The sequence below is a fragment of the Amblyomma mixtum genome, chromosome 3 (genome assembly GCF_055824585.1).
Source record: "Amblyomma mixtum isolate Tamu chromosome 3, ASM5582458v1, whole genome shotgun sequence".
Taxonomy (NCBI): domain Eukaryota; kingdom Metazoa; phylum Arthropoda; class Arachnida; order Ixodida; family Ixodidae; genus Amblyomma; species Amblyomma mixtum.
This window is the reverse complement of record NC_143014.1, coordinates 42,736,236-42,749,134: the sequence shown is the minus strand read 5'-3', so window position 1 is coordinate 42,749,134 and position 12,899 is coordinate 42,736,236. Positions and strand designations below refer to the sequence as shown.

Sequence of the window (12,899 nt, the reverse complement as noted above, 5' to 3'; positions counted from 1 at the left end):
AGCACTGCATGGGCCGCCCAGGCATGACCACAAGGGCAAGCTCGCCGGCGACTCTTATCTGGTGGGGGAGGTCGTCCGCCTTCATTCCAGGCTTCAGCTTGAGCAGAACTATCCTTGTGGTGGAGCCCTTTTCTTTCACTCCTTGCACTCGCCAACGCTCACGGGTTACCTCCGTCACGTTCCCGAAGGCCGCAAACGCAGTCCGGATATCTTCGTCGGCGACGCCGTGCAGCATCCAGTGTAGCCGCAGTTTCAGCACGTGGTCCTCGGGGTCGAATATAAGACACCGGCGTCCTTTAACTGGAAGCTCCTTGAAAGCCGCCAATCGCTTCGTTGCTTCAGGGCTGTTGAGTGTCACCGCACAAACATGGTTGATTTGGTACGCCCCCAACGCCACAACGTCGGGGAGCGCACCCGCTTGGGCGAGGTCGTCACGAAAGTCTTCGACCTTGTAAGGCCGCGCTCGCACGTCGCCGTGCAAAAACACCGTGTTGAGAACAACGCGTCCTGTTGGCAGAGTAGGCAAAATAATCTCGTAATCCTTATCTGCTTCAATGTCGGACCTGTTTCCGCGGCCAGCAAGGGCCGCTATCGCCGCTGCACCGGAGCTCATGATTCTGCGACCGTTCACTGGCGTGGCCGGAAGTAGAATGACGGCGAAAATCCTGTGCAGCTTTTGAATGCTTAACCGTGAACAATGCAACACCTGCATTACGTACCAGAGCCTGCTGATAAAGAACAAGTTGCAAACAGTGGCTCTGGCAAAAATCGACGGGGTCTTTCCTTTTCACTTATCCGCTCTGTCCCGTATCTCTTTGACCTGTCCTTTCCAATACTGCTCACTGTCTCGGTAAGCATCGAGCGGAACGCCCAAGTACTTATCTGGTGTCGTCGTCCAAAGCACACTGGCGAACCGTTCAGGCGTAGTTGACCACCTTCCATGCCAAAGCCCGAGGCACTTCGACCAGTTAACCCCGCTGCCTGCTGCTTGGCTGAAGTCGCGTACAGATTTAAAAGCCGCGTTTATGCTTCCCTAATCAACGGCAAACACAGCAATGTCATCAGCGTACGCCAAGAGCTTTACTTCGGCTGCTTGTAAACTGAATCCAGGGCACAGCCCTGGCGCACCGAACGATGCACGCTAATGGGGGCCCCCAAACTCTTGTTAACGATCAATCTCGTCGAGCAGTTCCGGTATGCAAGGGCCACACCCTCGCGGATAACAGAACCAACATTAACGTGGCCTAATACAGCAAACAAAAGTTCATGGGTGACGCAGTCAAATGCCTTTTAGAAATCGATCTGGAGAATAGCCACCTGACCATTAGTGTCATCACAGCATTCTGAACAGTATTCTGAGAGACTGCACGCAACGTGAAAATTTGTAAAAATGGACCGTCCTTTAACCCCGCAGGTCTGATGGGGACCAACTAAGTAACGAATCATGGTCTGATACCTTCGCGCCAAAACCTTCATGTAAATTTTGTACTCGACGTTAGTGAGTGCTATCGGTCGGTATGCTGTTACCAGTCGTAATCTGTCTATGTCTGCCGTTTCGGGAACCAGCACAGTATGGGACGACCCATAGGACGGGGACAGTGCTTTTACTTTAAAGGCTTCATTAAAGATTACGTTCAAGACCGGGGAAATTACATGTCTAAACTCTTTGTAGAAAGCCGCGCTGAACCTGTCCGGTCCAGGCGACTTACCTTGATTTAAACTGCATTGCTTGCTCAACTTCCCCTTGAGTTATGTCCTGCTCTAATCTGTATTTTATTTTGTCGTCCAGACGGGGCATTTCGGCTAGAAACAGCTCCTTAAAGGGCAACTCCGGCGATTTTTCAGCCATTTTAAGTTAATGGCTGTTTTGTGTTCCTAAGAACCTCCTGTAATATGTACGATACAAGGTTTTCAAAAGCAACCGTAAAATAATTTTTAAACAGAAAAAAAAGCAAAACTCGAAACCGAAACCGCAAAACCGAAACCGGGGAGGTGCCTTCGTGCGGTATTGACTGTGACGTCACGAGCGGGTTCGCCGCGCTGTGAAGTCCCCGAAGTACCCCGAAGATATCACAACTACCCTGAGCCGCGCTGTCGACATGACTGAAAGCGCGGATGACGGCTTTTCTGAGACCAGCGAGTCTTTAGAAGACGACTCATTCGACGATTTTGAACTGAACGAATCGCCCTTCAGGTATGATCCACCGCCGCGCAAGCCAGCCGAGTCACACCACAGGCCGCGTCACCTGCAGCGCGGAGACGGTCTCAACTCGGAGAAGTGATTACTTCAGTCATTTCTCGTGCATGCATTTGTGACAGAGTCTTCAGAACAAAAGTTAATGAGATGCTCCCGCCGATAGCTGTTCGTGTGGCCAGTGCCGGCCGACCCAGCCTGATGAAAGAATCTGCTGCCGGAACGTTGCCGCGGTGCACAACGTCCTTACAGGGGCATGCATCACCAACAATCCTCTCTGCGAAGCTTTATCTCGACGGCGAGCTTTTGGAAGCGAGTTCACGCCAGCTACAGTTCTAAATTCAACATACCGCTTCTTCTTGACGGCCGCGCTTCGTTCAGCTGGCCGCTGCGATAGACGGTTGTACTAGAATAACGTTGGCACAGAATATGCCTTCAAGCGCCAGTTGAACGAAGCCTTAGCGAGTCCAAAGCTCTCTTTGAAGTACACGCTGTCTTCATAGCAATCTGGCGCGAAATGTTCCGAGCACAAGCGGGAATGCTTCCTCGGAGACCAGTTTACACGGCGGACAGCTCTCACCAACTTGTCGCGAAGGTTCATATCGCTAGGAAACGTACGCTAGATCACGCCCGTTGTCACCGATCAAGAATTTGTGCACCCCACAGCACAACAGAAGTTGCCATGACCCATCACTCTGGCGTACACATCACATCAGGCACGTTGAAATGGCGCGAAATTGCACAGGTGGTCGAAATAATTCCGGAGAGCTCCACTACGGACCTCTTCTTTCACTCCTCCCTTACGTCGCGGTTCGGGTCTCCATTACTGCGTCATTTACTTTCCTCAAAACCAATTTTCAGTTTTCCCCTGCACTGCCAGCGCCAGCGCGCGCCCAACCAGCTTGACACGCCGCCCCGCCAGTGACGTCACAGAACAGGGTGGCCTGTAGAAGTTGCTCGATCAGTGGGTGCCGCTCGCGTCAGCTCGCGTCGAGGAGCGCTTGTCTTCAAAATTCGCTTGCGGAAAAACTACGCCGGTTTCAGGTGCGAAATTTTACATGAGGCATCAGACTGTCATAAAGAATACAGACTTAAAATTTCATTTCAATCGATGCACATCTAAAAATCGCCGGAGTTGCCCTTAAAATGTGATAGCATCTACCGGATGCGATGCAAAGAGCGCCTGGTAATGCTCTAAAAAGTCTTCCTTGATGTGATCGATGTCCGTTTTTAAAACACCTCCCCATTCTATTTCGTTAATGTGATTTGTTTCGGCACGCGGGCTTTTCCTAAACCAAGCGCTCGTTTCGTTGGCGCTTCCCCTGCAGCTATGTCTTCTACCCTTGCCCTCACCAGCGCTCCCCGATAACGTTCTTCTTCGATTAGCTCCAGTATTTGTTTGGTTTTTTTTATGTCTTCTATCCATTTACGAGGCGCTCGGCATTCCTGCTTTAGCATCTTCTGAAGCAGTGCCTTTAGCTCCATTTCCTGTTGTTTTGCTTCATGACGTATACAGGTACTGTCGCGATCACAATATTGCGGGACGTGGGAAAGCGTGGCAGAATTGCGTTCCGCGCCATCTAACGGCGAAGCCTCACTCCTTCTCCCCCTTTCAGGCATCTCTGTACTGTCACTCCTAGCACGCGTGATCGCCGCTAGCGCCAGGTGACGCTTCGGAATCTAGCCAGCATCTGGCTCAGCCGCTGATGAATGAAGCAGATTGCGTGTCGCTATCGCGGTGCAGCGACTCTTGATAGGGGAGAGGGAGCGAGCAATTATGTTTTCTCTATTTTTGCTGTGCGAGTGTATGCGCGCTGAACGAACAGGCCTCAAGGCTGAATGCCTGGATGACCAGCTTCTTGTCGAGAAGAGTTTCGGTATACCAAGCACTCCCCTGAAAATGCGGTTACACAAACATATAGGCGAAAAGGAAAAGCCAGATTTATTTTGCGCATGAAAGAGAAAACCATAACACTCGGCAATAATTCTTTCAGATGTGTTTCTCGTGTCCAGCGCTCTGCGAAGCTCATGTGCCGTTGACTTGCGCCATTGACCCTTTTATGCGAAGCATACTAGCCGCACAACCGAGCTCTTCCTTGCTGCGCCGCAGTGGTGGCTCAGTGGCTATGGTGCTCGGCTGCTGACCCAAAAGACGCGGGTTCTATCCCGGCCGCGGCGGCTAGAATTTCTTTGGAGGAGAAATTCTAGAGGCCCGTGTACTGTGCGATGTCAGTGCACGTTAAAGAACCCCAGGTGGTCGAAATTTCCGGAGCCCTTCACTACGGCGTCTCTCATAGCCTTAGTCGCTTTGGGACGTTAAACCCCACAAAACCAAAACCATCTGCCTTGCTGCGCCGCGCGCGGCCGCGTAGCTACCACTTGACCTACATCGGCGCACCACGTGATATGAAGACTGAAGGTTGAAGTTTATTTTGACAACGATACAGTTGTCAAGGAGGTTGACAAAAAGGCAATAGTATGCCTGACTAGGTGTCAACCTCCTGCAACGTGTGACACATCATACACAGCATGGCAAGAAGGAAAGTATGACGTCACAACAGCTGTGAAAGCTGGGGCTCAACCCGTGCGCTCGCTTGCGGACGCGCAGCCTCCACCGGCGGCCTAACTCCCGCTCCTTCCGCTAGGGGCGCTGACGTCACAACAGCTGTGAAAGCTGGGGCTCAACTCGTGCGCTCGCTTGCGGACGCGCAGCCTCCGTCGGCGGTATGCTTCGCATCCTAGGCTTAACCATAAGCTAAGCCAGGCCATTTTTTGTTTCCGTCTCTGACGCGCCTCTTATCCGTACGGACTCGGACTCAGTGTGTCTGGCGCACTCCGGTTGACGCCATATTAAGTGGAAGCAATGAATGCCGTTGACGTAAAGTTAACTGCGCATTAGTGTCGCTTAGTGCTGGACTAGCGTACACATCTGAGAGAATTGTTTCCGAGTGTTATTTCACTTTCCAGGAAGGTGTTTTTACTTCCTTGTCGCAAAAGTTAATCAAACATTTCCTTTCTTTTTTGTTTACCGTAGCTCTATTTTTCGCGTAGGCTTTGGCATTCTATCGTTCTTCACGTCCAGGAGCAGTTGTTTATCTTAGCATTCAGGATTTTGTTCCCACTTAAGCGTTTGCGTGCTGGAAACAGAGGGCTACGCCTGTGAAGACCATGCACACGAATAAAAAAAATATGAGGGGCCTCTTACGTTATGACTCGGCAAATTTGCGCACTAAAACAAGTGACTCGTCATTGCAAGTCCCCTCCCCTTTTCCCAGAGTCGATCCTCCGCGAAAGCGGCAACTATCTGCTTCACCCATCGCAGCCGTTTAGGCAGACCTGAATATCGAAGCGGCACCTGGCGCTCGTTCCGATATTCATGCGCCGCGCGTAAGGTAGTAGTGAGGCTACAGACATGCCTGAGAAGAAAGAACGAGCGGGAGTGCGCCGTTAGATGGCGCAGAACGCAGTTCTGCCACGCTTTCCGGCGTCCCGCAGTATTGTGATCGCGACAGTACCTCTTTCTATGGCTTTTAATTTTAAAGTTTCTTTAGTGAGCTCCCTCCGCTGCAAATCGTCATGTTTCTACTTGGTTCTATTTCTGCTATTTCTTCGCTTACAGCTCGGTTATAAAATTCGTCCTGTAGTAGCTTGTCATTTAACTTACACATTTCCCACGTAAAACCATTCCCCTTCTTAACGATTCCTATGCAGCATTGAACCAGACAGTGGTCAGATAATGAAACCGGCAGTACTCCATAACTATTGCATTTAGGTACAGTATCCGCGGATGCATAAATGCGGTCTAGCCGTGCGCGACTTGAGCCCTCGAATCGTGCGTACTTCACAGCACGCGCTCCTTCAAGACACTCCGCCACATCCTCATGGTTGCAGTTCACAATCATTCGTAACACTTCAGTGCTTTTATCTCGGAAACCTCGGACGCTTGTCTTGTCGCGCGCACTAAGTACACTGTTGTAATTTCCCATAACAATGGGCTGTCTGTCCGTGCAAAGCCGTTCTTCGACATTTTCAAAAAACGCGGCTCGGCCATCAACCACATTAGGTGCGTACAAACAAACAATGCGCCTGTCATTGTTGCAAAGCGAAAAATCGATGGACACGTATCGACCCGTCATGCACGAATGATGACCGTGTACCTATAGCCCCGGCAACTTCTTAACGAAAAGAACACAACCAGCCGATGTGCCCACAGCGTGGCTAACGACGGCAAAGTACCTAGACGTGAAACGTCGCACCACGCTTTTGGTCTCTTCCTCACCATCGAATTTAGTCTCCTGCACTGCCAGTATATCAATATCTTGCTCCGTTACAAGTCGGTACAGCCGGCTTTTTGGTTTCTTGTACCTGCCAGGCCTCTGACGTTTAGGGTGGCGACTTTGAACTTGGTAGCGGCGGCGGCGACAGAGGCTGTTGGCTCATACGCATCTTCTGCTATTCACAGGTCTGATTTATTGCTGTTTATTAGCCCCAATAATCTTGCTTGTTGCTGTTGCCGCTGCCAAGTGCGTTTGAGTCAAGTGTGTTTGAAAATATGCCGCGGGAACTTGAAAAGTTGCGGGATGAACTGAGAGATGAATTTCAGAAGGGCATTGCTGCATTGCGAAGCGCAATCGAAAGAGATTTCCGCAAAGACCATCGAGAACTGACTACAAGCGTCGAATATTGTAGCTCCCAGTTTGATGATCTGAAGGCTGAATACTCTGCTCTAAAAGAGGAGAACAAGGCGCTGAAAGCTGAAAATGCAGCACTGTCCACTGAGCAGGTTTCTTTGAAAAAACTGCTAACTAGCTATGAACAGCGCCTAACTGAGCTTGAACAATATTCAAGGCAAAAAAATGTGGAAATCAAGGGTCTTCCTTTTGATCAGAACGAACATTTGCCTGAGATACTTCTGAAGGTTGGCGAAGCTATCAAGGAACCGATAACAATGCAGGATATAGAAGTTTGTCATCGTGTCCCGACAAAGAATAACCCATGCCCAAACATTATCGTACAATTCCGAAATCGGTCAAAGCGTGATGCTGTACTTGATAAAGCCCGACAATCAAAGATTACCACTGACAGTCTTCACCTTGAAACAGTTGCACAGGCAAGCGTTGCCGATGGCAATTCTAACTCCGAAGGTGATTCAAACGGCAGCCTGTCTCGGACTCGTGCAGCAATTTATGTTAACGAGCACCTTTGCCCCACATTGAAAAAACTGCTGGGAATGACTGTCACTCGAAAAAAGGAGAAAAAATGGAAATTCGTCTGGACGAGAAATGAACGCATTTTCGCGAGAAAGGATGAATCGTCCGATGCGATCCGCATTGCCTGTGTAGGTGACCTAGATAAAATAGTTTAAGGAAAGTACGTTTCCCTTTGATTTTGTTTCACTTCATCATGGCCACGCAGCTCTTCTTGCCAGCTGATGTTTCTAATTTACATTCGAAAAACAAAAATGTCACTTCTTTCTTTCATTTGAATGCTCAGTCATTACGCAACAAAGAAGATGAGGTCTTTACTTTTCTCAAGTCGCTAAAATTCTCATTTGACGTAATTATGATAACAGAAACTTGGTATCGAGATGATGAAGAAGTTCTAACCCTCGAAGATCACAATACATTTTCCCAGCATCGAGTTAATAAGAAAGGAGGTGGTGTGATGTTAATGTTAAACAAATCTTTTAATGGCAGTGTTATTTCTCGCTTCTCCATGGTAGTGGACGACTATGAAATACTTTCTTATAGCTGTGGCTCAAATGTGTTTTCAGTGGTTTATCGTCCTCCCGGTGGAAATGTGTCTTCTTTTCTTTTGTTTCTTGACGATTTTTTGTCCTGGATAACTGACAATGGGCTGAACCTGATATTAGGTGGCGACATCAATATAGATTCTTTAACTTCATCTCATGAACAGCGTGAATTAAATATGGTTTTGGATTGTAACGGTTTTCGAAACGTCATCTTGGAGCCAACAAGAATGCATGCAGGCTCATCTATCGATGTTTTTATCACCAATGTTCAGTGTACATTCACACAATCTGGTGTAATCTGTGCTCAACTGAGTGATCACTTACCAATTTTTCTCTTTGCTGATCGTGTGAACAAGCGTCAACGAAAGAAGCAAATAGTTCAAACATACCAAACGATAAACCCAGATACCTTAGAACTATTCAGAGCCAAACTTAAGGAAGTGTCCTGGAAGTGCGTGTACGAAATTAATGATCCAGATCTAGCGTACGATAGTTTCGTAAAGATAATTACAAGCATATATTTAGAGTGTTTTCCTGAAAGAACTTGCAAAAAGCCAAGGAAAGCTCGTAAACCGTGGATCAACAGAGACTGCCTCGAAATGATAACAAAGAAAAACAAACTCTACAGCCGTTTCCTTTCTTCAAGAGCTCCCGATGACCTTAAAGCTTTTAAAAATTTTAGAAACCAGGTAACATCATTTCTTCGCCAAGCAAAGAAAGACTACATGAATAAGCTATTCAACTCCAATACAGTAAGACGAAGCGATCTTGTTTGGAAGGAAATTAACAATATCTTAAACCCTCAAAGAGACCCCCAAACTTGTACATCGATCACAATAGGCGACTGCGCGTTATCCGGAAGGCAGCTGGCCAATCGCTTCAACGATCACTTTGTTTCACTTGTCAGGAGTGCTCATGATCAACGCTCTGCAGAATATCTAAAATTTCGTACCCCTGAAACTGCGTTTCTGTCCCCGACAGATAAGCATGAGATTCAAAGTCACTTCGCAACCCTTCGTAATAGCAGGTCTCGTGATATAGATGGCTTCCAGGTGCAACCCTTTAAATATGTCATTGATATTATCAGCCAAGTATTAGAGTACATATTCAATATCTGCCTAGAAAAAGGAGTATTTCCAAAGCGGATGCAAATGGCTAGGGTTTCTGTTATCTATAAAAGCGGTGACAGAAACGACCTCTCTAACTATCGTCCAATATCGATACTTCCCGTCTTCTCAAAATGTCTAGAAAAGGTGATGTTTAAACGTATTGCTAGCTTTAGTAAAAAACACAACCTAATAACTACATGTCAGCATGGTTTCAGAGAAGGCAGGTCGACAGAGAGCGCCCTTCTTGTGCAGAAAGAATTAATACTGGAATCATTTGAAAAGAGGGAGCTTGTTCTGGGCATTTTCGTTGATTTTTCAAAAGCGTTCGACCGGATCAACTATGAGACTTTAATAGCCAAGCTAGACATATACGGTTTTCGGGGCGTCTTTCTTCAGTTAATCCGATCTTACTTAACCTTCCGTTGTCAGCAGGTCAAGATTGACAATCAGCTTTCCGATATACAGCCTCTACGAGCTCGTGTTCCTCAAGGCAGCATATTGGGTCCACTGCTATTTAATCTTTACATAAATGATGTTACTACTCTAGATAACCAATGCACATTTATAATGTATGCTGATGACACCAGCCTATTTTTTAAATCAACTAATGTATATGATCTCTTTGGGCAGGCGAATCAGTGTTTGCTTTCCCTCCATGAATGGACAGCCATTAACTCCTTGGAAATTAATACCAAAAAAACAAAAGCAATGCTTTTCCGTCCCAGAAATAGGATCATTGATTTCCTGGGATATTCGCTGTGGCTAGGTTCGGTAAAAATTGAGCTTGTCTCGGAATTTAAAAGTCTTGGAGTGTATTTCAATGAACATTTATCATGGAATAAACATATAGATACTACGATTAACAAAATAGCTAAGGTAGTGGGTATTCTTTCCAGGCTTCGGTATTGTTTACCGCAATGTGTAAAAAAAATTATCTTTCAGTCCCTATTTTCTTCTGTTATAGGATACTGCTTTTTGGTTTGGGGGACCACCACCTTTTCGAATGTTAGCAAGCTTCACAGATTACAAAAACGAGCCCTTAGAATCATCGTCAACGTTTCTCGAGACGCACCAACAGAAGCGATTTTTCGTAAAATGAATATAATTCCTATCCCGCAGCAATATAAACAAACCTTATTAAGGCGCTACAGGACTACAGCCATAAACACAGCTATCTTCTTCAAGGAACTCTACAGACTTGAACGCAAGTCTCACAATTACAGCACTCGTACAAAAAATCATTTCGTCATTCCACAAACCCGAACAAATTACGGACGGCAGAGCATTAGTTACACCTTGCCTCTTCTTCTAAACACAATCCAATAGTTATAGTGTGCAGATAACACTATTATTATTTTTATTACCTCACTGAAAGTGTGCATTTCTGTAATTATGTTTTCCACACTGCGTGTATGTTTTTTCTTCTTTGCCGCAATCCTATGTCACCTTTTCTACAGTCTTTAGTTAAACATTATGTGAAAGTGCCATTTTGCCCTGTTGTTTGTGTTAAAAATATTTTTCATTGCATAGTCCACTCTTACGCCGAAGTTACCAAGTTTTTGTACGGGGCGCAGCCCCTCGTCAAGCCTTTAATAGGCTTTTTGGCTGCGCCCCTAGCATCCTTGTGATGTTGAAATAAAGATGACTTGACTTGACTTGACTTGACTTGAGATGCAGAAGCCATTTTTACTTAGGAAGAAGAGACCGAAAGCACGGTGCTTACCTCCCGCGCCTAGCATGTCGCTAGACGTTGCCATCGCTGCCGGTGTCATCCGGCGCGAGTACTTGCTCCTGGTCAGGAGGCGCCTTGTCGCCGCCACGCTTGTCGGCCGGAACCTTTGGCCGCGGCCGCAGACTGGGCCGTCGTGCTTGAGGCGCCTTTGCCGGTGGTTCCTCGACGCTGGGCTCTGTTGCCTTGTTCCCGTCGGGCTTGGTCTCGGCGTGCGGACGCTTCGCAGGGGTAGTGATACCGGTAGTCGTGCGAGCGTCGGCCTTCTCGTCGTGGTCCTCGCTGGCCGTCTTTGACTCCACGTCCACCGGGCTCGCTCTATCCTTGGGCGTCTCCAGAGGCGTCAAAGGTTGGTCAATAGACGGCGACCCGCTCTCCTGTGCGACAGCCGTGTCGGTGCTGCTACTTGAAACAGTTGGCTGAAAAACCACCCCCGCCGTTTTGCCCGCGTCATCGATACCGCTCGCAGCTTCCTCCGCCTCGACGATGTCCATGACCTCTGCGGAGTCGCTCGCCACTACACGCCCGATAGCCGCCGCGTAGGTGCGAACGCAGTCCGCCTCCGAATCTCCATAGCGTCGGCACTTCGAGCACCTGGGCACCTTGCAATCGCGGCGAACGTGCTCCGTGCCGCCGCAGCGCACACACTGCATCGGCCGCCCAGGCACCACCAAGAGAGCCAACTCGCCAGCGACTCGAACCTGGTGGGGCAGGTCGTCCACCTTCATGCCTGACTTCATCTTTAGGAGCATGGTCCTCGTGGTGGACCCCTTCTCCTACATACCGGCGACGCGCCAACGCTCCCGGTTCACCTCGGTCACTTTACCGAACGCCGCGAATGCTGTAGGGATGTCCTCGTCGGCGACGCCGTGTAGAATCGAGTGCAGGCGCAGCTTTACCTGGTGGCCTTCCGGGTCGAAGACGATGCAGCGTCGTCCATTCACTTCGAGCTCCTTCAAGGCGGTCAGTTTCTTGGCAGCATCCGCGCTGCTGAGGTTACCGCCCACACGTGGTTTTTCTGGCACGCCCCCAACGCCACGACGTCGGGGAGCATACCAACGTTGACGAGGGCGTCTCTGAACTCCTCGACCTGTAGGATCTCACACGCACGTCAACGTGCAGAAACATCGTAATTAAAACAACACGACCAGTGGGCAGGGTAGGGAGAACGATCTCGTATTCCTTATCTTCGTCGCTGGTAACGTGTTTCCGCGGCCAGCAACGGCCGCTATGCTGCTCCGTGGGAACCCATGATCCTGCGACCGTCCGCTACCGCGTCAGGAAGTAGAGCAGAGTTAGACTGCAGAATTTTACCAATCTGGGCAACTTGGTTACCGTTCATTATCCAACTGAAGGCAGCGGGATGCAAAAAAAAAAGGCAGAAGCACAGGACGACAGCCTTGCCATTTTGGAAGAGGGGGACGGGACAGAGAAGAAGAAGAACAACAACAACAACAACAAGACAAAAACAACGGCAAAACATGAGGTGAGGCGATGCTATAACTACTAAAACGAAAAAGAGAGGGGGTGGGATGAGAGAAAATAAAAACGACAGGGTCGCCCCCGGGAGGGCTCGAACCTCCAACCTTTCGGTTAACAGCCGAACGCGCTAGCCGATTGCGCCACGGAGGCGGACGCTTCGAGAGCAGAGTTCGACTGCAGAAATTTAGGAATCTGGACAACTTGGCGACCGTTCATTATCCAACTGAAGGCAGCGGGATGCAAAAAACAAAGGCAGAAGCAAAGCACGACAGCATTGTCCTTTTGGAAGAGGTGGACAGGGCAGAGAAGAAGAAGACGAAAACAACGGCAAAACATGAGCTGAGGAGATGCGCTAACTACTAAAACGAAAAAGAGAGGGGGTGGGATTAGAGAAAATAAAAACGACACGGTCGCCCCCGGGAGGGCTCGAACCTCCAACCTTTCGGTTAACAGCCGAACGCGCTAGCCGATTGCGCCACGGAGGCTTCTTTTTTTCTTTATTTTCGAGATTGACATGAAAACAATAAGACCACTTCAGCTACACTTGAGCTGATACGGGTGAGGTTAAAATTTCTTAAGTTTCACTAGATCATCTAGTAGTGTTCCCCACTGGGGTGGGTCACGCTGCGCCTG

General features: G+C 48.5%; 2 non-coding genes across 2 annotated transcripts; both read right to left on the bottom strand.

Moving 5' to 3' along the window:
* Positions 1–12,342: 12,342 nt before the first annotated feature.
* Positions 12,343–12,416, bottom strand: TRNAN-GUU (transfer RNA asparagine (anticodon GUU)). Its single transcript has one exon. It is a non-coding gene; the product is annotated as a tRNA-Asn (tRNA).
* A 261-nt stretch (positions 12,417–12,677) lies between these two features.
* Positions 12,678–12,751, bottom strand: TRNAN-GUU (transfer RNA asparagine (anticodon GUU)). Its single transcript has one exon. It is a non-coding gene; the product is annotated as a tRNA-Asn (tRNA).
* Positions 12,752–12,899: the final 148 nt, after the last annotated feature.